Consider the following 21,659-nt stretch of genomic DNA (forward strand, 5'->3'; position numbering starts at 1 on the left):
ATACTGTGCAGTGAATTGGCACTTAACTCATATTTATTGAGTGAATGACCATTAATTGTTGCTGTCGATAAGAGAAAAGGCCAGCATCCTTCCAGGGGATCAGAGTCTGAGCATACTCTCCACCTTATTACTTTGGCAGAGGGTCTTACTGACTGCTCAGTAGACCCTTATGTCCTATGAGGACTGCTCATTGGACATAAGTGATGCACTTTGGGCACTCACCCAAGGTCCTTGTCTCCAAAGTATTAAAGGACACTTTAGAACTCCAAGGCTATGTGGGCCTGTTCATCTTTCATCGCATGGAGGGGGGGTCTTTTCCCTTGAGAACTACCAACTCTTTGATACTTCCCAAACTACATCAACTCCACAACTGAGCCCAGCCACCCTCTGGCTTGGGCTTAAGTTTATGTTTTATCATTTTCTCCCTCAGTCAGGCAGCACCCAGCCACTTGCATGAGGCAGAGGTGTTCAGTTTTGCAGCCAATAAAGCCAATTATTTGTATCAGTTTCCTGTGGCTACTATAACAAATTACCACAAATTAAACACATATTTATTACCTTACATTTCTGCAGGTAGACACCTGAAGCAAGTCTCACTGGGCTAAAATTACTGTGTTGGGAGAACTGTGTTCTCTTCTGGAAGCTATAGGGGGAGAATCCCATTCCTTGCCTCTTGCCCATTCTACAGGCTGCCCACATTCCCGGGCTTTCACCCCTTTCCTTCATCTTCAAAACCAACAGGTTGCATCTCTCTGCTCATTCTTCCATAGTCACATATTCCTTTCCTGCTCTTCCTGAATTTCCCCCTTCCACATTTAAGGATTCTTGTGACTATATGGAGGTCCATTCAGATGATCCAGGATAATCTCCTCATCTCAGGACCTTACCTTAATCACATCTGTAAAGTCACTTTTGCCTTGTAAAGGTTCCAAGGATTAGAACACATGGACTAGTTTGTGGGGACTAGGGTGGGGGCATTATTCTCTCTACTGCACTGGTAAATTATTCCCAGGACAAGTCTCAAAAAACAGGTGAAGAGGTTGTAGCTCCACAACTGACAGTTCCTCTGAGGATTCAAGGAATACAATAAGAAAGAGGTGAGGATTGGAACACTGATTAATAAACAAAAGGAGTGGTAGAATCCTCATGCCAGTGAGACCCATTCTCTAGCACATCATCCACTGCAATCAATAAAAGCCAGCTGTGAAAACATTTTAAGCCTGAAGAAAACGATGTTAAATAATAGACTCAAGAAATGGGAAGTCTCTGATATTTGCCAATAACAAATTTGGGGTATTCTGGGGTAAATCTTAAAGCTATTTGTGCCAGGAATTATTTCAGCTGCAAATAACAGAATAACCACATGGAAATGGCTTAAGCAATAAAGACATTTTATTATTTCACGTAACAGAAAACTCAGAGGTAGGTAGTTCCAACATGAGGGCAGCAGCTGAGCATCAGCCAAGACCCAGAGTCTCTCACCTTTCTGCTCTTTCTCAGGTCAGTTATGTCTCCCCTTGTGGTAGTAAGATGGTTGCCACAGTTCCAAGAATCATGTCCTTACAGAACATCATCCCAAGCACAAGGGGTGAGCATGGGGAAGAGGACCCTTTCTTCTCCTCCTGCTATCTTTCATCAGACATGAAAACTTTCCCACAAGTAGCCAGTAGACTTCACCTCAGATCTCACTCTCAGTGGGCCAGTTAGGTCACATTCCCACTCATTGGCTATTTCTTGGCAAAGAGGAATGGCATTCCATAATTGGCCTAGACTAACCAGAGTTGTGCCTCTGGGGGTGAGCACATTGCCACTCCAAGTAGAACTGGGGGTGTCCTAAAACAGAAGAAGGAGAATAGCTATTGGGTTGACAACCAATGGTGTGTGTCTCAAAAACATTAGCTGCTATTTATTTTTCAGCGTGCTAACACATAAGTAGGTGGCTCTCCATTCAGAACAAAACAACTTTTTTGTTTAGATCTGAGATACATATCAAGCTAATCTTCTCATCAATTTGGACCAGAATGATTATGGTAATATACACAGTTAGTCTAACTTTACCTAATTTTGTGTCAAAAATAAGCAAAGACATTAAAATTTGTATCCAGGGACAGATTCCTATGTGGTAATCATCCATTGTAAGCTATTTATTAAATACCTGTAATATCCCTGGCACAGGAGCTAAGCACTAGGTTTAAGATATAGTTCCTCTCCTTGAATAATTACAATAGAGATGGTTAAGTATTATTACAGGTGCAAGTACATGGAACAAGGAGAGCCCTATGTTGGGGTTATGGAAAATGTTTGGAGGATGTGACACTTTAGAGATAACTGAAGGACAAATGGGGTTAGCCAAATGAGGCATGAGATGGGGACTAAGTTATGGGGTGAGGAGAGGATGAGGAAGTATTCCAGATGAAGGAACTAGCTGTGAAAAGACCTAGAGGTAAGACTTCTTTTTTGAAAGACTTTATTTTTGAAAATAAATATAATTCAATATGGCAGGACCAGAGTGATTGGTGGTGTGAGGAGATAGACTGGAGTCACATCATGAATTCAGACTCTCTCTCAAGGACAGTGGTGAGTTACATAATCAGATTTGCATGTTAGAAATCTAGCTGTTGGTGGGGCACCTGGGTGGCTCACCCAGTTGGGTATCCAACCTTGGCTCAGGTCATGGTCTCACAGTCCGTGAGTTTGAGCCCCATGTTGGGCTCTATGCTGACAGCTCAAAGCCTGCTTTGGATTCTGTCTCCCTCTCTCTCTGTCCACTGCCCCCTCCCACCTGCTCTCACTCTGTCTCTCTCTCAAAAAAAAAAAAAAAAAAAAAAAAAAAACCATAAAAATTAAATCTAGCTGTTGGTGGAAAATGGATTAGAGAGGTCCAGTGGTAGACTGTATTATTGGCCCTATTGCTTACTGCTCCCTGCATCCACACTGTTGCCATGGCCTCATAGCGAGCCAAATATATTTCTCCACCTTTTGACTTTAGGCCAGGACATGTGACTTGTTTTGGCCAATGGCATGTGGGTAGAAGCAATCATGTGCCATTTCTAAGCTGAGTCCTTAAGAAACCTTGGGTATTTCCTCTTGCCCTTTTGTACCTCTGTCTTTGCCGTGAGGAGAACGTGCTGTGGCTGGTTCACTGGGTCCAGGAGGAAGAGAGGAGACAAGTGGAGCAGAACCATTCCAGCTGCTACAGTCTAAAGCATAGCCGACTCAGTTGCCCCACAAACTCATAAATGTTTTTGTCTTTATGGGATGTTGAGATTCTTCACTATGCAGCATCATTGTGACAACTACTAACTAAGAGAAGGCCACACAAAAAACAGAGTGGTGTATTAGGAGACTATTGTAGCTGAAGGAGAAAGCTTATAGTCACCTGAACCAAGATAATGAGGATGGGGATGGACAAAAACAGACAGATTCAAAAGATATGAGAAAACAGAATTGCTATGACATAGTAGGTATAGAAAGGAGTTGCTTATGAAAGTCCCCTGAGGTTGTTTCTTGGATAATTATCCACTAAGATGGGGAGCACAAAGGGAGGATGATGTGTTTTGTTATGTTGAATTTGAGGCATCTGTGAGATATCCAAGAGGAGAGGTCCAGTAGACATGGATCTAGAGCTTGGGAAAGGTCTAAGCTGAGCCATAAATGAACATGCAGGTGTTCACCACAGCCATGGGCCTAGATAAAGACCCTTGAGAAAAAGTACAGAGCAAAAATGTGGAGGATAGAATTCTAAGGAAGCTGCACTCAAGGACAAAACTACAAGAGTCTTCAAAGAAGACCAAGGAAAAGTAGCCAAAAAAGAAAAAGAAATACCCAGGGAGTGTAGTGTCTGGGAGCAAAGAATAAGAGGACTCTAAGAAAAAGGAGGGTGTGGTCAATTGTGCAGAAAACTGGTGAGGAAAGAGGTAAAGAATTTATGAGGAACCACAAAGAATCTATTTAATTTACAAAGAAAGGAAAGATATTTTTGCCCCAGAAAGTCAACATAGTCTTCACCCCAAGGTCAGACGCTGAGACTCGTTGAGATGTTCAGAAAGTGAGCAAAAGCGAGATTCAGGGCATTTTGAGACATTATCCTCTCCTGGTCCCTCTGGATGAGCGGTGCATTGGAGAAGAACTTTGCTTTCCCTGCAGCAGGTTACCATGTCATCCATGCTACTCTACCAAGAGGTCTTGGCAAGCCTGACAAGTCCAGTAGAAGCAGTGTCTGATAGGTGCCAGGGCTGTCCACAGTCCCTCTGACTCATTTCCCATTGATTCGGGTGAATTTTCTGAATGCCTTGGAAGCCTCTAATCGATCCAGCCTGGCTTCTGCTGTCGGGACCCATGGTAACGCCTGCTCTCAACGGCATAGTTGGCTCTTTCCCCTTGTGTTCTGGAGTCCAAGTTCTATAGACCAGCTGGGGGCTAAAATATCAATACCCCTCTGAGGGAGGACAGGAGGACACGCTGGAGAGGAGGTGAGAACGTGAGCATGTTGAGGAGTGAAAGCCTTGCATGGCTCACATGCAAACACACATGGCCACAGTGCCCAACACAGGATCTGCTGGGGCTCTCAAACAATTACCACATTTATGACCTCAGTGATTGCTCAGGTTGGGGAACACCAGAAGTTTGTTTTCTTTTTCAATTGGAACTGACATTTCCCCACGATTGGATTCCTTTGAAATCAAGGAATTGCAGCCCAGATAGTTCATAAATTTATTCTGTTCCACCTTGTAGCATTTATTACAAAGACCGATCAGCCAAAGAATATGGCCTTTCTGCTTTTTATTTCCTGCTTTACTGCAGTCACTTTTAAGATACGGTGGTGTGGTTGGCAGGATGGGGGTGACTCACGGGCAGTGGTAAGGGTGTGACTGAGTAGAGAGAGGCATCCTGTTGCTCTCTGGGACTCCATCTGTTGCCTACTCCAGCCAGTCTCCTGGAGGACGGGTCTGGAAAAAGATATCAAGCGTCCTGGGGGAAGCAGGTGCAGAGGGGAAACTGCACACCACGGTGGAGGCCACCCCAGAAGAATTAGAGTAGAGCAGCCATTCTCTCCCACCTCCACCCCCTTCAGCCATCTTTGAGTCTAAAGGAAAGAATCATTGGTTAGAGTGTTCTGGAGAGGAATTCTGGGACTTTGGGCAGCTGAAGTTTGTGAGTCCTCATGTGCATATGTTGGGGGGGATGGTGTGAGACAGAAAGACTTATTTGTTATACAAACATTTACCTACTAGTGGCAGACTTTGGGTGAGAGCATGAGGACTCAACATTGAATTGTCTCTGTCCTCCAGATGCTCCCAGTCACACGGGGTCACTGAGCTGAGAGTCAGGACAGGGTGGGCCCAGGGTGCCACAAGAGCACTAGGAAGAGCTTCCCGGAGGAAGTAGAGGCTGCTGCTCGGAAGGCCCCTTTGATGTGCGATAAGTGCCCTCTAAGTTGTTAGGCCCCAGGTGCTGAATAGGAAAGAAGGTAGAGGGGCAGGACCAAAGCCCATTCCAAGAACGACAGTTGTGTATTTGGTAGGCTAGCAGGGTGGAGAAGAATTCTCCTGTGTTGATATCGTGGCTCTCTCATTTGCTGGCTCTGTGGCCATAACCTTTTTGTATCTCTATTTCTTTAGCGTATAAAGTGTGCGAAGATAACTTGCCTCATCGGGTTGCTGAGGGGACTGAGTGAGAAAATCCACGTAAAGTCCGAGGAGTGCTTTCCCACCAGGTGCTCTCGGTAAGTACCAGCTCTTACCAGGGCAGGACCCGATGCTGTATGAGTTTCAGAAAGGACAGGGAGAACAAGGAACACCAGGGTCTGCACCTTTGTTCCTTGGGCCCTATTCACACAGAATGGGTGGCCGACCCCGTCAGAATCGGCCCGAGAGTTAATGTACAATTACTTTAAATGGAAAAAGGAGAGCAAAGTTTTTCTTCATCTCTTGTATGCCTTATTTGGGGTTTAAATACCAGTCGTAATTCTCATTCATTTCCTTGTGAAATAAATGGCAAGGAGCATGGTCTACTTCTCCTAATGGGGAGAATGAAACCTCCCATTGGTTAACTAACTCATCCCCAATCCCACACTGAGATTATTGAAGAGTGGGGACCTGAACTCTGATCCTCTAAACCACAGGCTCAGGCCTCCTAATAAATCACCAGGCTTCCTGTCTGTCATTTACTACCCAGCTAGACCTGCCCTCCACCGTTGCTGAACTGCTCACACAAGGTGGAATGATTTCATCCCGCAAGTCACGGCTCAGAAACAGAAAATGTTGCCTCAGGCATTTTCTTGGATGTTTGATTTTAATATCAAAGCTGGTTCTGACCATAAGGAGCAAATACCAAGTGACTGACTCTCTTAGATTTCTCAGACAGCTGAGAATGGAGGCTAGAAGCAAACTAGCCTTAAAGGGTCAGCAGAAGGGGACAGGGGCACCAGGTGACTTTTATTGGTGTGAGTGGGAACTTGACTCTGCCGTCTAACTCTGCTCTGCTGTTCACCCAAAGGGAGACTGTGGCTTTTAATTACAGAAAATCAGTAGCTAGAATTATTAATAATAACAAAAGAAGCTGTTTGCACAGCAAGTAATTTGTGGTAATGTTTTGCAATTGATAGTCATTTCTATTATTTAAACACTAATTAATTCATGGACTCAGGAATGTATTGACTTTACTTACAGTGTTATGGCAGCCCTCCTAGCTTAAAACCATTCCTTACTGGTTCCTTTAGATAATTAAAATGCACTGTTTATTTGTTCTAGTTGTGGGTGTTTATAGGGCTTGCACCTTCTGAGAGAGCCTTATGGGCAGTTTACATAAAAATGACCACTCATAAGCTCTGGTCCTTCTAAAGAGTTAGTCTGATGCTTTTCTTACCAGTAGAATTCCCAGAACATCCCTCGGTTATTTGTTGAAAAGTCTCCTGTTGTTGTTGATTTTCTATGGCCCATCTGCAAACTGAGAAGAGTGGATTCTGTGAATGCAGCTGTCATTTTGCAGCAATGTCCTGGCAGGTCTGGCTTTTCTGCAGACAAGTTTCACAGAAATCCTTCCACCTCCCCAGGCCCACAGGTCTGCTCTCTGGGCTGCAAAATGAGGGAGATGAAGTGGTCAGCCTTGCAAGTTTTCGAAGCTATAAATTTGAATAAGTTAAGAGAATAAGTGAATATGCTTTCTTGCAGGTACATTGAAGGTTCTCACTGATGGCAAGGGAAAAAACAGAGGAAGATTCATGGGCCAGTGTCACTAGAGGATTCACTGCCAACAGACATGAGCTGCCTGTTCCAGTTTAGTATCTCTGCATCTTCCTGAAGGCTGAGTTTTACTATTTGACTCCTATCCCTTTAAACAACAGGCTGCGCATAAAATAAAATCTACTGAATCTCAACTGAGGCTCTAGGCTGCTATTTTATAGAAGATATTCCAGAATATTTTTCCAAGTTTATTTACACGATGGGAGTCTTTACATTCCATTTATTGGACATATTAATTTTGTTTTTGTTTTTGTCTCAGGAAGACAAAGGAAGGCATTTATAAACTGTCAGGCTTCACCTCACAAGGTCAGAGCTGAAATCCCCATTTAGAAAAAGTCAACTCTAGAATGCAAATACGTTGTACTGTTACTGCTGGCTTGTGGCTGTGAAAATCAGCTGGTTTCAGTCACCTTGAGAGATCACAATCATGGATTAATGTTCTTATAATTCCATTAGCTTTGTTTTGTTTTATGGTTTCATACCATAGTCCTAACTTCACTCAGCTCTTACAAATGTGTGTTACTGGTTGTAAGAAACATTTATTCTAAACTGAAGTTTGGTACTGCGTTCTTGTTACCTGTGGATGGAATTTCTTCTCATCTTGGACCTACCAACGTTGAGCACTTTCCTGAATCACAACTGGAAAGGTCAAGTCTCTTGGTATAGGAAGGCTTGTCTGCCTGGTTGAATCCTGACTTTCATATGGCATCCCCCAGCTCAATGGCTCTCCTATCATTTTCCTAAGCAAGTCTAATGTCAGGTCTAAACCTTACCCCACACTTCTCTGCCGAACCTTGAGTAAGCTGTTGTGAGCCTTGCCAACCCATCATGAGATGCAGCCAGGGACAGAACCTCTTAGGATATTGTACAACATTTGGAAGAGATCAAACAAGCAGACATGGTCACATTTTAAATAAGGAAATTGCCAGAGAACCAAAGGGCTACCCAAAAAAATTGACTTTGGACTTTCCTTTTGCTGGAATTCATCAAGAAATAATGTGGATGAAAGCAACTAAGCTTTGGGGCTGCTGGGTGGATCAGTTGGTTGAGCGTCTGACTTTGACTTAGGTTATGATCTCGCTGTTTGTGGGTTTGAGCCCTGCATCGGGCTCTGTGCTGACAGCTCAGAGCCTGGAGCCTGCTTCAGATTCTGTGTCTCCATCTCTCTCTGCTCCTCCCCCACCTGCACTCTCTCTCTCAAGAATAAATAAATATTAAAAAAATTCTTTAAAAAAAAAGAAAGCAACTAAGCTTTTCTTTTTTAATAAAATAAAAATAATGAGGAGGGACATGCCCTAGACTTCAAAATATACTATTAAGCTGAAAAATAAAATAAATAAACATTTTGGTATAACTAGAAAAATACACATATTAAGAAGACATAACCTAGATATAGACCTTGAGATTTATAATTGATCTATAATAAAGGAAGAATTACAAATTCAACAAATGGATTTGGGGTAATTAGATGTTTCAGGAGGAAAAGAATTAACTTAAATATTACTCCCACAGCATTTTATAAAATAATTTCAAATGAGTGAGATATATGAGAGAAGTGTATACACACACACACACACACATATACACATATGTACACACACACATACATACACACACACAATGAAACTTAAAATATCATAAGAAATTGTAAAAAGATTTTTATGTGGCATCTATATGGCAAAGGATTTTTTAAACATAAAAATAATAGAAGTTCAAATAGATTTGACTAAATAAAAATTTAAAACACTGTATATATTTAAAAAAATCATTGTCAATATTCAAAGACAAACTATGAAAAAATTCTTATCAAACGAGGAAAGCAAATGACAGTGGATCAGTTTTTAAGTCTCCCAGAATTCCCACACAAAGATGAAGCGGCTAGAGAGCAAAAAATTAAAAGGCCATGGACAACGCTTCCAACAAGTCCAAGCGACAAGGTATCCCCAGAAACCCCAAAACACAAGTAGGCAGGGCACGTCACCAGTAGCTTCAAGATTTGCAAGGTACTAGCAGGTGTATCAGAGGAAGCTGAAGGAGGGAGGGGAAGCTGACAGAAGTACAGACAATTTGAGAACAGCAGCTGAATCTAGAAAGGAGTTTGCCCAATCCAATAGCGGTGAGTGAAAGGGGGTCTGGGATGAGGCCTTGAGGGGCCCCGGAGCAGTCTTTACACTGCCTACTCTCGAGAGTGACCACTCGGAGCTCTCCCCTGGGAGAATTGTCAATAATTATATATGTTGTGGCAATTTTTGTATTGTTATTCTGATAATGTTGTGTGTGTGAGATGGGCTAAAGCTAATGAGTACTTATGGAATGTTCTACCATCTCCTACATCCTTGAGAACCAGGATTTTGGCATGGAGGAAAGGAGATACACATGTACTACAGAGGAGGTTAAGTAAGTGAAAATCTTACAGCCCTGAAATTGAATTGGAAGGATGAATACGAACTCATGAGGTGTGTGCATGCGGAATATGATATACGTGGTCCTAAGAATGATCGCCGTGTGCAAAACCATTCCATAAAAGCCACAAGGCTTATGGCAGAAATGAGAATAAAGGCACAACACTCAAAACACTTCATCGGTGACATTTTTTTAAGGGTAGACATTTAGCAAAGATGGTGGTGCAATTCTATACATGTTAAATGGGTAAGAAATACATAAAGAGGACAATAAATATGGCACTTTGCCTTGAACGAGACCTGAGGGTTGCTTGTGGAAGGGGGCATCGGAAGGGTGTGGCTTGTTGGTTATTGTGAAGCAGTGGGAAGGAGGCTTAGTTGAAACTGGGTAGAAAGTTGGAATACCTGCTGTGTGTGGGCGGCTGGCTCTTTATCCTCTGTTGGGCATTGGTGCTGAGAGTTCCGAGATCTTTTGTAGCCTTAAATCCTGGGTCATGTTTTTCTGCCTTTGAGATGGAGGCTGTTTGAGCATTGCATTTATAATAGATACCTGTTTCATCACCATCGAGAATGTGACCCGATGCACAGCTTCTTCAGGTAGCTTCTGTGTCGCTGCTGGAAATTCTTTTGCTGCTTTCTAGTCTGTACTTGTGGCTTCACCTGACAGCTGCAAATTCTGGAGACTGGAGATATTCCAAACCACCAAACCAGCCACTCATCGCAGCAAAAGATGCCACTTCTGCAGGATTTGGCAATTTGGGTTTAAGGCCTTTGTGTATAGCTGTGCTTTCTGTCTGTCTGTTGGAAAGATTAGTCCTGATTGTTTTTTCACTGTTTCATGTATTCTTAAGCAGCTTGGATCAGCTGGGTGCAGTTTTCTGCCTTCACCCAATATTTCTCCTGTATGAAACCACCCATAGCCAAACACAAAATTTGTGTTAGGCTCAAATTATTCCTTAATATACCAATCATGTTTGAACAAGTTTACATTTTCAAAACAAGCATTACAGCAGAACTGACTGTATGTAGATATACCCCCCCCCCACACCCATTAATTCCTTAGGTCTGTCCACTGAAAGGACTAAAAACAGTGATTAATATTGTAGCAAATTAGCAATGAGCATCACTGGCACCATATCCCAGTCTAAGAAATCAGGGCTTCTTAGAGGAAGGGCTGGTTTTGGGTCTGGGGCAGGTCTATAACCTGAACCTCATCATCCTGAATAGCAGGAAAGCTATCAAAGACTACTGGCACCATGCCCAAAGGTTTCAGGAGCCAACTGAAGAAACTCCCACTTGCCAAAGATGGCAAGTTTGTATTTCAATAGGATAATAATTGTAGAAATATATTTGAATCCATCAAATATGTTTAAAGCCATAGTTTCTAGTGATTTTTTCTAGTGAAAAAAATTTAATTGATCGCTATTGAAGGATGAGAAGAATTTACTCATTATCTGGAAAACTGATACATAAAGACAAAGAATCAAGCATTTGGCTTGCCTTTGTGAATGATACCACTGGGTAACAAAATTGTAGATGAGAGGAAACATCTCTTTGTGGAAGTATCCAACAATAAATGAAAAAAGAAATGATAGAACATCACCATTTTGCCACCCCAGTGAATGAGTGGATCCAGGCATTAGCCATCAACAGCTGCTAATATCACAAAAAGGGGACATGCAGACACGATGTGCCTCCTGATGAAAACCACACCACCATCTATAATCTTGCCAAAGGGATCAAACTTAAGCCTAATCAAGCCTTTGGATCCTGTTACTAATTTGCAGGAAATACAGTCTCATTGGAACATATTAAACTGTTCCTTGAATATGCAATCAGCTAAATCCAGACTGTGGGAAACTTGACAGGTTAAAAGGCTCAGGATCTCAAACAGAAAATTTATAAAAAATAAGAGGGAGTTTGTGGAATTTGTAGGTTAAAAATGATTTTAAAGACCTACCACAGTTTTAGAAATTGGCAGGGCTAAATTATAGTGTTTTAAGGGATGCATTTTTAGTGAGAAAGCTATCAGGAAACACAAGGAAGTGGTTGCTGGAAGAATCAGGAGAGTCAGTAATTAAGCTAAGCTAGAGAAAATAACAGAAACTGTTCCCTGTGCAGCTGGGGGTATGGATTGAGCCTCATGTTCAGTATATGTCTCTATGGCTGTGTTTTCCCTAATCAGCCTTGTCTCAGATGGTGCATAGGTTTGCCTCTCTAGCTGGATTGGTGTCCCCTGTGGTAGCAGCCATGGGGCTTCCCACCCAACAGGGCCTGAGTGGTCCTCTCCAGGATGAGCCTTTGCCATCCTCCTGTGGTCTGAGACAGTTTCCTGGGAGGAGCAGAGCCACCACTTGATCCTCAGATCTCCTCTCTAAGGTTGCAAATTCAGCCTTTGCTTTTTTCCTCCCTCCATCCAGGAAAACAGAAAGCAAACACAAATGCTGGGCCTGTCTGAACCATTCTCCTCACCATCCCTGCAAGAGCCCATGAGTCCTATTTGGCTGTTTCAGGATAAGCCAATTATATCATGACTGTTAATCAGAGTAATAAAGGGAGAAGGAAACTGAGAAAAAGGAAGGAGGGAAGGAACACAGCAGAGGCAGTCATGGAAGACTATGAGTGCTGCCCCCCTCCCTGCTCTGATGTTTTATTCAAGCTATTTGCAAACGAGCCAGTGGAAACAGCATTAACAATAAATGAGGTGCAGGAGGCTGTGGAGAGGAGGGAGGGAGGTTTGAGTGCAGCTCCTCACCAGCCAGGCTCAGGGACACCCTGTATTACCCACCAATATGGGCCCTTCTTCCTTCTCAGGTGGCTTTACCTGTTCACCCACCTGTACGCAGGCCTTCTGAAGAGAGTTATGTCCCATTTAGCAAATAATATGAAGAAGTTCAGAGATTTTTCTAGCACACAAGAGCCAACCTAAAAGGCAAAGCCAATATGTCATTGCCTTGAGGGCGGGAAACCTTTACTCTCGGTCTCAGCATAGCATTGAAGTTGTCACAGCCCAAAGGATCTGTTCAGTAATTGCTCCACTTGATTAAAGCAGCTAATACTTGATTTGTGCTTTACAATTAACCCAGCACTTTGGCATGCATTGTCAAGTGTTTCTGTAATAACCCTGTAAAGTAGTGGTACGACCACTTGTATAAATAAAGAAACTGAGCAAGGTTCCTCAGGGCCCCAAAACCCCCACTTTAAAGGATTCAGGTGTTTTCATCATCCTTTCCCTCGGGAAGATTTCCATGAGCTCAAATCCTCCCATCTCCTAACTTACCTAGACTTGTGTAATCCCTTCCTTCTTTCCAACAAATGTGTACCGAGCATCTCTGTGGGCCAGGCGTTGAGCAGGCAGGGAAAAGGAGGTCCCAATGGCTGAACAGTCCTGCTGTTTTATTCTATAGGCTCTTAGGCTACCCATCTTCCTCTTCATATGGATTCTGATTCTACTATGATTAGTACGTCCTGTTAAAAAAAATAACAATAGCCATCATTCATTATGTACTAAGAGCCAAGCACTGTGGTAAACAGTTTACAAATTCTATTTCATTTAAACATGTAAGCCCAGAGCTCCTGCTTTTAAATGAAATGCTATAACACATAATCTTCTCTTCCAAAGGAGAAAATTTTACTTTTCCATATTAACTCCCTAATCTTGTATAGTCTCAGTGAGACCCACCTCCCAGTAGAGAGACACTATCCATCTGTCTGACCTGGAAGCATGATTCTTCCACTGCAGACATACCCCATTTCATTGTGCTTTGCTTTATTGTGCTTCATAGATATTGTGGGGGTTTTTGTTTTGTTTTGTTTTGTTTTGTTTTTTATCAATTGAAGGCTTGCAGCAATCCTGCATCAAGCAAGTTTATCGGCACCATTTTTTTTTTTTTTTACTAATTATGTATTTATTTCTCATCTCTATTAGAGAAACTTTACACTCATGATGTTTTTACCAGCATATTACCAATATTACTATTTCTGGCTTATGATGGCCACATGTCTTTTTTGTTGTTGTTGTTGTTTTAAATGTTTATTTATTTATTTATTTATTTTTTAATTAATTTATTTTTTTAATATATGAAATTTACTGTCAAATTGGTTTCCATACAACACCCAGTGCTCATCCCAAAAGGTTATCGGCACCATTTTCTAACAGCATTTGTCACTCTGTGTCTCTGTGTCACATTTTGGTAATTCTCACATTTCAAACTTTTCATTATTATTATATTTGTTATATATATCTATATCTATATCTGTCTATATCTATATATATATTTGTTCAGTAAGAATCACTTATTGAAAGCTCAGATGATGGTTAGCATTTTTTAGCAAAATATTTTTAATTGAGGTATATACATTATTTTTCTAGACAATGTTGTTGCACAGCTTTAATGGACTACAGTATAGTGTAAATATAACTTTTATATGTGTTGGGAAACCAAAAAGTCCATTTAATTCACTTTATTGAAATATTTGCTTTATAGTGGTGGCCTGGAACCAAACCCGTGATATATCCCAGGTGTGTCTGTATATCTTTTACACCATATTTCCTCTTCACACCCATCAGCACTCTGAGTAAGGGGCTTTTCAGAAAAGGAGGATAAAGGAAGGCCAGGTTTCCTTCTGGGATAAAAGCCTCCCTTGGCATGCAGACATTGGATTCCTGTTGGCTAGACCAATGAGACCTTGGAAACTTCAGTTAGAATGAGGTAGCCCCTCTTTCTAAGGTCATCCAAAACATCCCCTAATATTCCAAGAAGGCATAAAGGGAGGAAGAGATCTCTATCAAAGAGGACCAAGGCTCAAGAAAGTGATGGCTTACCTGAGCCTTGCTTCTGAGTATGTGGTCCTCACTGTGGCAGCCTGGGCACCAAGCTCCAGTCTAACCTACTCAATCTGAGTCTAGGCTTCAACAACCACATCATTGGAATACACATGAAAATTTGCATATGAGGGGAGACAGTGTAGTGTGGCACAGTGGTTCCCAAGGTGTGGTCCCCACAGACCAACAGCATTGGCCTCACCTGGAAACTTGTTAGAAATGCAGATTCTTGGGCACCACCCTAGACTAACTGAATCAGAAATTTTGACAGTGGGGTCCAGCTATCTGTGTTTACTATGCCTTCCAAGTAATCCTGATGCATGCTCAAGTTTGAGAACCACTGGTTTAGACAATTCCCTCATCCAGCCCTGGCTCCTTTCCTTCTTATACATCACTTAGGCTGCAATCTTGGCTGACACTTGGGGAATGGAAGGAAAGGCTTGTGTGCTTGGTTTTCCCTTTGCCATTTTATTACCCTGGGGATGGTTCTGAAAACTCAAACTTCTGAACAAAACCTTTTTTGCTTGTACTTTAATCCATCATTTGCATTGCCAATAATGTGGGAGGAAAGAAGTTCCTGGATACCAACTGGCTTTTAAGTGCTTTATTGTATCTGCTCAGAAGCAGGCTTGGAAGTGGAAGGCTCAGGTTTCCCAGGCCAAGAATAAGTGAGGCCTTGAGGTCACAAGGAAGAGGGGCTCTTATGGTCACAGGCTGGGGGTGTGTATGGGCATGGACACAACAACACTGGCACAAGACAGAGCCAGATTGGGGGAGTGTCTACAGACTGAAGAGGCAAGAGGATATGAATATCCCCCAAGTCAGAGAATTGCTGGCTGTCAGAGAACAATCTAGTTTACCCCCTAACTCTGATTGGTACCTTGTCTACATCTCTCCAGACCCTGAACCTACATTTCTTTGGTCTGGGGAGGTGCTGACACCACTAGCTGATATTAAAGGAAAGAGCATGATGACATCCATTAATTTTTTTCAGCAAGTCTTGTTTCAGATTGCCCCATGTGCCAGGCACAATGCCAAGTAAACAAAGACAGACACCATTCCCAGTTTCACAAGATGTACATTCTAGTGGAGGAAACGGGCACCTATCTCTCAGTTAAGTTTATAATTACAGCCTGTGAGCATGGCAGGGGAGTGTGTAACAGGGACCTGCCAAGTCTCAGGTAAGGGAAGGCTTCCCTGGGGATGGGGCTGTTTGAGGCAGGGTCTAAAGGTGTTTACTAGGCAAAGGTCAGTGTTGTGGTGGTGAGATCAGTACAGGCAAAGGCACAGGACATAAGCCGAAATGGAACATGGCAAGTTTGAGGCTCAGAAAGAAGACCCAAGGAAGGGACCCAGACCATGGCAGAGGGAGGCATGGTATCAGATGACACAGGAGGGACCCTGCAGGCTCTGTAGCTTGGCAGGTTTATAAAGCTTTTCGTCTTTATCCTCAAAGCAATGGGGAGTCTTTGAAGGATTTCAAGCAGAAAGGTATCAGGGACAGAATCACAAGTCATAACCCTCACTCTGGCTGTGCCATGGAGAGGGGAGAGCAGATGGCAGGAGGGTACACCAGTTATGAAGCCAGTAGAGTGGTCCAGGGGGTTCTGCTGAGTGCTGGTGGTGGGAGTGAGGAGAACACAGAGTACAGAGACGTAGATGAAATACACAGTCCTTGGGCATGGATAGCGCATGTGGTCAGAGCCTGAAAAAGCATCAAGGGTGTCTCTTACGTCACTAGATAAGGGCTGAATGTGGTGTGGGAACTGGATTGGGAATGAGGTAGAGTGGATCAGCTACAACTGTAGAAGTGATGTGCCCAGAAAGGACAAGTGATATATAACTGGAACAGTCTTCAGTGAATAAAACTCACCTAGTGTTTAATTAAAGCAGGTGTCCAAACTTCTCTCAGGTATTCTTGGTGATCTCATGTATTGATCAGGGTCCCTTCCTCCTAATGGGATCTCTGGGCTTTGTTCACTCACGCCTCTGCTGCAGGTGGAAGGAGAAGAGAAGGGATGGGGTGGGGCACCAGGTCACTTTGTCATGTGTATCTGGTGGAGAGATGGGCACCTATCTACTTGCAGTGCCTGTTTATTGTGACTATTTAGCTTACAGAACAGCACTCCTCTCCCTGAAGGGGAGAGTTGCCTAGAAATGCAATAATTTACATCTGTGGCAACTTTCTACAGCCATCTCTCAATGAATTAGTCAAACCATCAAGGCATCAAAATTGGTTCTTGTGATCCTTTCATCTTCCAGGTTGTTTGCCTTTAAAGTTTAAAATGGAATTGAAGAGCATTTATAGTAATGAGACATTTCTGTGACCCTAGGGGAAGGGGTCTTTGATAACTAAACACTAGAGAATTACAGAAAATGAACCCAGCTATTGAGGGGTTTTTTAGGCAGGTTTGAAATGACTTGTACTGGCTCTTGGAAAAGCGTGTGGGCAGCAGGCACCACTGGGCTTGGAGATTGTGTGTGCGTATGATAAAATTTTAATTGTACATTTGATCTGTTTCAGGATGAAGACTCCAGATAGATTTAGGTTTCTGCATTAGTCTGGATTGGGTTGGGACAGGGATCAAACAGTACACTCAGAAGAGATGACTAAAGAGAAGTTAATAAAGGACTAAAGGAGGCCAACCCAGGATTAGGGAAGCACCCAGGCTATCTGGAAAGCTCTAACACCCTAAGGCATGAGAGGGGAAGAAGAGAGAGTGGTTAGTTTTTCCTATAGCTGTAGGACTACCCTGAGTCTGCAGAGAAATGAAGCTGCTGCCAGCCACAGCCCAGCAGGCAGGGAGCCTGGGGAATAAATCCATAAACCTCTCTTCTTACAGGTGCTTCTCATCAGTTCATCCAAATCAGAAACCAATGAACAAGGAACTGAGACTCAGTTCGCACAGGCAGTCTGCCCGGGCACAAGGCAGGGCCAGAAAGGTGGAGAATGGATGAGCAGGGACAACAGAGACAGCCCAGCACGTGAGCTGAGAGGCTGAGTCAGATTTGCAAATTTGTATGGTTCAATATATTTATCAACATCTATGAATTTCACCACCAAAGCTCTTCCGGGTTCATGATGATATAGTTAATCCCACCTTGGATGGTATTAAACCAAGAAACAACAGAAAACACCTGCTAGCCCAGGATGTGCCTGGGGTGAGGTGGGGTGGGAACTGTACTGAATAGCACTGCCTGTTGTTTCCTCAGTTTCCCCTCTGAAGAAGACAGGGCTTGCATTATTGATGGAATCAAAAGGATAAGTTTGGGGATTGCATGTTTCCATCCTGCTTGCTGTTTGTCCAGTAAATCACATTTCCTCTGTAGAGCTTGAGATTTCATCTCAAGTGTGTGGGCCAGACATAAGCAGACATCAAAGCTGCCCTCGGAGAAAACCCTTTGTGATCCTGGCTAACTTTGATCAGTTCTTCCCCAAATGCAGTCATAACACACAGACTATACCAGGACACTTTCCCCTGGGCCCTGTTTTATTTCCCACCATGTAGCACACTTGCAACAGACTTTGCTCCTCATCTTTTCCCTGACTAGACATATTTTCTCTTCACTGGCACTTGCTAATTTTAGAGCAGTTAAACTGTTCCCTTTGGTGAGTCAGGGAACCCTTGAGGGTCCCAATATAGGGAGGCACACTCGCTCAGACACTGTCCTCTGCTGGAAACTGTTGGGATTGCTCAAGTCTTCAGTGAGGATTGTGTGACAGTTTGCGATGTCAGGGTCTAAACCTCCCACCTGGGTTGGGCAGCTACACCTGCTATGTAGGTAATACCTTACATACCTAGAATATTCTTCTCATGAAGAACCTAGATGCAAAGAAATATTTTAATATGATGCAGGAAGATGTTTTTCATGACGTGGTATAGAAAAGAAAACAAGGTACAAAAACACATGAAAGACTGAAAAATTTGACTACCTCAAAAATAAGAACTTCTGTATGACAGAAGACCGCATAAACAAAATTAAAGAAAAAAAGGAGAAAATACTTACAGCAAAGGATCAGTATCCAGAATATATAAAGAACATCTACAGATCAAATAAAAACAAAATAATCCAATAAAAATATTCTAAAGATATAAAATTCTAATTCACAGAAATATAAATGCAAAATATAAGTGTAAAATTTATGAAATAAAAAAGTAAAATATAAATAAAAAGGAAATATGAATGGCTCCAAAATGTGTGACCAAAATGCTCCATATTGGTAATTAGAAAAATGGAAATTCAAACATGAGGGAATTTTTTTTTTCTTACCTACTAAATTGGAAAAAGTTAAAAAGGAAAAAAAAATTTTCCATGCTGTATCAGTGGGATTGTAAGCTGGTATGATCATTTTGCAGAGTAATTTGGCAGTATCTATTAAAGTGAAAAACGTTCAAGGTGCCTGGGTGGCTCAGTGGGTTAAGTGTCCAACTTCAGCTCATGTCATGATCTCACGGGTTCGTGAGTTCCAGCCCAGCATCTGGCTCTCTGCTGTCAGCGCAGAGATCACTTCAGACCCTCTGTGTCCCTCTCTCTCTGTCCCTCCCGCACTCGCACTCTCTCTCTGTCTCTCTCAAAAATAAATAAACATTTTTTTAAAGTTAAAAATGTTCGTACGCTATGAGTCAGTGATTCAGCTTCTCCATATCTCCCCCAGAAAAACAATTATCCACGTACTCAGAATGCAGGTCCAAGAATTTTGTGGCAACTTTGTTTTGCAATAGCAACAAGTCAGGAATAACTTAAATGACCATCAAAATGGGATTGGCTAAATAAAGTGTAGTTCATCCATACCACACACACACACACACACACACACACACACACACCTGTATAGCAGTTTTTAAAAAATGTATTACATGTACTGACATGGAAGGATCTTCAAGATCTATTGTGGTGTGAATAAAAATCAAGCTGTAATATGACACTTAATATGATAACATATATAAACACACTCGTGCACATTAAATGATATTATATTTTTTTCTATGGGTATAGATACCACAGGTGGTTCCATGCATGGTAAGTGTATAGAAGATGACACATCAAACTGATGGCGTGAGTCTTTCCTGGGGTGGTGGTGAGGGCTGGACATGGTGTTCAAAGAAGACATCAGCCTTACCTGTAAAGTTTAAGGTTTTTAAAAAGAGAATATATTTCTGTAATACTTGTATAATTAAAATTAATAAAATCTATTCTTAAACTAAAAAGAAGAAAACCTTTCTTAATCTTTATTCATAAAACTCCTGGAAGAGCCAGGGAATCTGAGCTATAAGCAAAATGGTGCCTTGGGTGATTTGTCAGGAAACCTGCTAAGTGGAAGGCACTGTGGTTGTCATGGAGATGGCTATCCTCACCACAAACCATCCTATGCTCTAGCCACATGTCAGCGTCTCCCATTCAGTGTCATGCTTTTAAATCTCGGTTTAAAAACTCAACTGTAAAAATGCAATCCCTATCACTTACTGAAGGTGTTTGACATTAAAATGTAACATCTTATTTAATCCTTTATCTTCTCCCTCTCTCTGTCTCTCTGTCTTACTCCAGCTGAGGTTATGTACCTTTAGAGATGTTAAATAGCCTGTCCCAGGTCTGCTGACCAATATGTGGTAGAGTCTGTCCTGACACCAGGGGCTACACTTTCAGTCATGTAAACTGTGTTACAAAGTCACAAACATCTTTGTAGTTTTGTTAAATTCAGAATATCAACTTCCTGTCAGTTTTCCTGGGTTTCTCTGCCACTTAAGTCATGGCCACCTGCTGCACTGCTTTGTGACAAAATGACAGCTGGTTCATTCTGGGAGAAAAATCTACCATAGCATGAGGTGTTATTCAAGCCAACGCAACGAAGAAGCTCAAAGACAACTACATACTAAAGGAATTACTAAGAGATTACGAGTAATCCTCAATTGCAAGACTACATCAAATATGTTTTAAGTTAATTTTAGGAACAAAACTAATCAATATTAGCAGAGGTTAAAGTCTGACAATAATGTAAGCCTTGCAAGATTCTCCTAGGATACAATGTGCTCCCTCCTCTAAATTCTGGAAGTTTTTTTATATCAAAATTAAAGGTTTTCCAGTGCTTCCAGGCCTGCTCTCACAGCTGAACCATTCCTGTTAGGCAAAGAACACAACTGAACAACATCCAAGGTTACAGAGGTGTGCCTCTGGCCAGAGGTCCCCACAGCAGGCACCCTGCTGGAGATCTCCTTTGGAGAGGAGGCAGGCTTTTGCTGTGGAGAGAAGGGCTTTTGAGAGATGTTTTGGGAATAACTTCTGAGAGGAGGGGACAGTGGGTTTACAACCAGAGCTGTGATTCCTTCTCTTCCGATTTAAAAAAAAATAAATTAATTAATCTCTATTTGGATTCTTACTTGAGAACAGGTGTGTCTATGAATAATACATAGATGGGCAGGCCACACACAGATCTGAAGGCCCAGAAGCCTGAAAGTAAATGAGACCCAGAGTGTGAAGATTACACAGTAGATTTTAAGTAGCATCACGTAAGCAAGGAAAAACCTGGGAAAGCACAAAACACACTCTGCAAATAATAAGCACATCTAAGCCCCTGGCTATGTACGCAAGCACATCTCCTCTCAGATAATGGTAATTGCAAGTCGCTAGGTTCCCATTTGAGGAGAGGGGAGATAAATCAAGAAATGCAATCTAAAAAAAGATTGAAGCATTAGGGTTTTAATGAACGATGTTTCAGGGCAGAGAATTAAGGACATTTAAATCTTCCTTTCTGGGTTAGAACTCCTTCCTGCTCCTTAAGCTCAGCAGGGACTGGCATAAGAGGAAAAATGGTTGGGGCAGCAGATGCAGGGTGGGGTGGGTGGCTGCAGAATTCCTGGGTCCATTCCAAGATTACACTCCTGGCCTCCGACAGCTTACCTCTGACTGGTCTGCCCACCGAGGCCAAGATGTGTGGTTTTCATTTGTTAAACATGACATAATGCCTTGACATCATATGGATTAGGGAGATTAAACTCCGGCAAAGCCTTGTGATACGGGATTTCTAACCAGCAGGGTCTCAGCCTAGAGCTCTCTGGGAGAAACAGGAAGAAGATCTTGAAAAATGTGCCCTCGGCCGGCCTGAAGAACATGAGGAAGGATCTCCGACTCTTTGATTTAGTCCTTTGAAGACACACAGTGTTTCCAGATAAAAAGGAAGCCTTGAACATC

General features: G+C 42.3%; 2 long non-coding RNA genes across 4 annotated transcripts in view; one reads left to right on the top strand and one right to left on the bottom strand.

The window, feature by feature from the left end:
- LOC109268306 (uncharacterized) overlaps window positions 1–21,659 on the bottom strand; it is a 58,955-nt gene that overhangs the window by 8,082 nt on the left and 29,214 nt on the right. The window contains exon 4 of one of the 2 annotated variants that reach the window (XR_008417231.1): window positions 6,868–6,948. This is a non-coding gene — a long non-coding RNA (uncharacterized LOC109268306). Of the gene's footprint in view, window positions 1–6,867; window positions 7,077–21,659 lie in introns of both variants that reach the window. The other variant, XR_002080577.2, reaches the window with a different exon arrangement.
- Window positions 4,889–7,378, top strand: LOC109268305 (uncharacterized). 2 transcript variants are annotated; one of them, XR_002080575.2, is made up of 3 exons: window positions 4,889–5,154; window positions 5,622–5,725; window positions 7,173–7,378. It is a non-coding gene; the product is annotated as an uncharacterized LOC109268305 (long non-coding RNA). The 2 variants fall into 2 exon arrangements; XR_002080576.2 differs by having other exon boundaries at window positions 4,889–5,105.

The sequence above is a fragment of the Panthera pardus genome, unplaced genomic scaffold (genome assembly GCF_024362965.1).
Source record: "Panthera pardus isolate Hobbes unplaced genomic scaffold, ASM2436296v1 HiC_scaffold_24, whole genome shotgun sequence".
In the NCBI taxonomy this organism is placed as follows: domain Eukaryota; kingdom Metazoa; phylum Chordata; class Mammalia; order Carnivora; family Felidae; genus Panthera; species Panthera pardus.